General features: G+C 36.2%; 1 long non-coding RNA gene across 1 annotated transcript; it reads right to left on the bottom strand.

The window, feature by feature from the left end:
* Positions 1 to 550: 550 nt before the first annotated feature.
* Positions 551 to 2,885, bottom strand: LOC121994010. The gene is made up of 3 exons (XR_006115533.1): positions 2,809 to 2,885; positions 1,007 to 1,063; positions 551 to 608 (listed from the first exon to the last, which is right to left on the bottom strand). It is a non-coding gene; the product is annotated as an uncharacterized LOC121994010 (long non-coding RNA).
* Positions 2,886 to 3,308: the final 423 nt, after the last annotated feature.

The raw sequence follows: 3,308 nt of genomic DNA, 5'->3' as shown, positions 1-3,308 counted from the left end.
GGAACAAAATGTTAAGTAAACAATGAATTGTGAGATAAATTCTTTCCTTAGAACAACATTAACGGCAATACACGAACTATTTTAGAAGACAACACTAGCATAGATAGTTCCACGGCTGCACCACATTGTTAGCAACACAAAATAATCAGATAAAGACAGTATCAGTGGAAGAAATGTTATGTTAATTATCTATTCTGAACCTAATCACAGGATTAAATCAATGTGCCCACATCCGTACCTACACAGAAACTTCAACTGGTCCAAGCTTTTCTAATTAGAAAGAAGACACTTCATCAAAGGGGGAAAAAATCAGCAAGCAATAGAAGATGAGGATGATTTGGACCTGCGAAGCTCTTCTTGGCGATAAACAACCTGCATTACCAATGAATGAGTTTTAAGCATCTGAAAGTTATTTATTCCCTCTTTAACTTGTTAAATAGATATTAGATCAAAGTGCAAGTTGTTTGAATAAATCAACATTTGCGGACTTACCATCATCCTCAACCATAGGATGATAAGGTGTTTTAGGTTCAGTTATTTTCTGCCTCACTGGTTTATTAGCTTCAATTTCATACAAGTTGTCTTCATTCCATCTCACTTGAGGCCTACTAAAAGATATACATAATATGCAACTCTTAAGGTTTATATTATCCAACATGGAGAAATACATAAGTCAGTTTCAGGGGGAAAAAAAAAGTGACACCTAACCATTTTTTTAAAAAAAAAATCTGCAGAATTTCTAAATTCTGAATCTAGTCATATGTAAAATCAATTTTTCTATGAATGATCACTTAGTCAAATTCCTTCTAAAACAGACAAGCATCCTCTGTACAAATAAAAGAAAAGCTAAAAGGTCCTGAATTATAGAATTTGTGAATTTTCAGGCCAGTTGCAATAGCGTCAACTAATTTACGAAAACAATTTTTTGAAATTTTGTTTAAACAGACAACATCTAGCATGGCCAAGACAAAAGAAAAGGTAAATATCACGCATTACTAGTACTAACCTCATTGTCCAAAATAACAGATCTTAGCTACCAGTGAATTTCCTGATTATGTTTTTCCTGTGTATAGAAATACACATGATAAAAGTGTTAACTGAACACAATTTAGCAGCAAAAAACTGAATATTTACAGATAGCACAAGCTTAAATTCTAAACCATTTGTTCAGGAATGCATATAGGGAGGTACAAATACAATGATGATTTCATCGGGGGAAAAAAATTGAAGCACACTTCTCCAAAAAGAAATGGCAATACAATATATAGATAGCAGACAATAAATAATCAAACAAAGTTCACAAACTTCTAGAGGTAAATTGGAACATACTAGTAACACAGAAATGAAGCATATTATAATTCAATTATAATCAATTTAAATATGTTTGATGGTGTTAGTCAATAGTTCCCCCGAATTATTTGATCTAGGACAACACCAACTTGTGCCACTATGGTAAATGCCAACATCCTCCGCATCTACACATCTGACGGGAGTAGAATGGAAGGGGCTCCCAAAATCTGAGCATTCACTAGCTTTAACTCAGAGCAAACAATATGAAGGCACATAATAGTGAAGACCTTGTCAGAACTATTCTAAATGACCTTGACAATTGAAGTGATTTATAAAATACTACAGTCAACTCAAAAATCTAAAGTCAACCAATGTGAGTAACTATCCCAATGTCTTATCTTAATTGGAAGAGATCGCCGATTACATCATGAACCACAAACCAAACTCAAACTATTGCAGCACGCAAAGCGTAGTTCTTTCCTTTCAATTTCTTCATAGTAATAGTAATGGACACAACGGGGCTTGAAAGATCAGTAATAGGAGACATTAAGGAGGTAGTCAAAGAGTTTGACTTTTTACCATGTATCAGTAAGGTTCACATCATAGATTAACCTCATATCAGTAAGGTTCAATCCAGTTATCAGTCACATAACATCTATGCATACACTAATATATTTTTGTTAACCATGGATATACTTGCACTTCCAATCCTCTGGATAAAGTTAGCTTCTTTCAATGGCGAGTTAGTAGTTGCACAATATGCAAATAAATCAAACTAAATTAATATAACAAATCTCTTGAACACTTCCATGGTTTGTGTAATCACATAACTGAGTAACAAACACTCTTCATGGTTTACTATACAACTTACGAAGAAGACTTAATGAGAGTTCCTTCAAGAAAAACTGGATAGAAGTGGGATCAAACAGGTTTCAATACTGTTCATTTCAAAGATGCTATAACTAGATTGAATGCACAGGCAAATAAGTAAAATACAGATTACAAGCAAGAAATCAGCATTATCTCTTTATGAATTAGAACTAATTACTTCTTTATAGTCGTCCATAACACATTTCTAGGAAGGTACTAAAAACAACAATAAAAACCCCCTAATCTTTGGATTAAAAATTAAAAAAAAAGGAAGTGTGACTAAGTATAGGAAGCCATAATGCTAATAGATTAAACGAGCTTCAACTGAAGGATTACAAGACCAATTCAGCAAGAAAGTTCACACCTTTTAGAATTATCCACGGATGAAAGAGAATTAATCCATGGGTTTAAAAAGAAACAATTTTTTTGATTCCATATGAGGCACAAACATGAAGAACCAGCCAAACCAGAAATCTACCCAGATTAATTTGGCCATTTTGTTTCTTGACAAAAAAATAAAAATAAAATAATAAACCAAATAACTTTGTTCCAGCACATGAATCCAAACAAAACCTAACCATTAGTGATTCCTTAAGGAAACAGAAGACAATTAGGCAAGAATCCAATAAAGAAAAGAGGGGAAATTACCAGAGCGACGATGAAGATTCAACGCAGGACCAGGATGGCTTACTGCTGGATGGTAATGGTGGTACTATTTTTTCCCAACCAGGATTTGGACCGCGGCGCTTCTGCTAGGGCTCGCGGAGAGGGTCGTGAGGAGCTCGCTCGTGGAGAGGGCGGTGGCTCGCGGAGAGGAGCTCGCTCACGGAGAGGAAGGTGGCTAGGGCTCGCGGAGAGGAGCTCGCTCGCGGGCGGTGCTTTTTTTGATGTGACGCGACTTTTTTTTTTCTTCTTCCGTGGACTGGACCAACAAAAAAAACAAGCGAGACTGTGATCAACGTGGCCGAGGTTTCACAACGCGGACGGAGAAGCAAGGGCGTCGATCTAGGAAGGAGAAGAGGCAAATGAGGTTGAGAGAGATGGTCGGAGGTTTAGGTTTAAATTTAGACGAGAGAAATGGTCGCGTGAGGAAGGGGCGCGATATAGATTTAGGTTTGGAGGGAGCTTCACAGTGTTGCAAATTTTGG

The sequence above is a fragment of the Zingiber officinale genome, chromosome 6A, assembly GCF_018446385.1.
Source record: "Zingiber officinale cultivar Zhangliang chromosome 6A, Zo_v1.1, whole genome shotgun sequence".
Classification (NCBI taxonomy): domain Eukaryota; kingdom Viridiplantae; phylum Streptophyta; class Magnoliopsida; order Zingiberales; family Zingiberaceae; genus Zingiber; species Zingiber officinale.
This window is presented reverse-complemented; position numbering and strand designations above follow the sequence as displayed.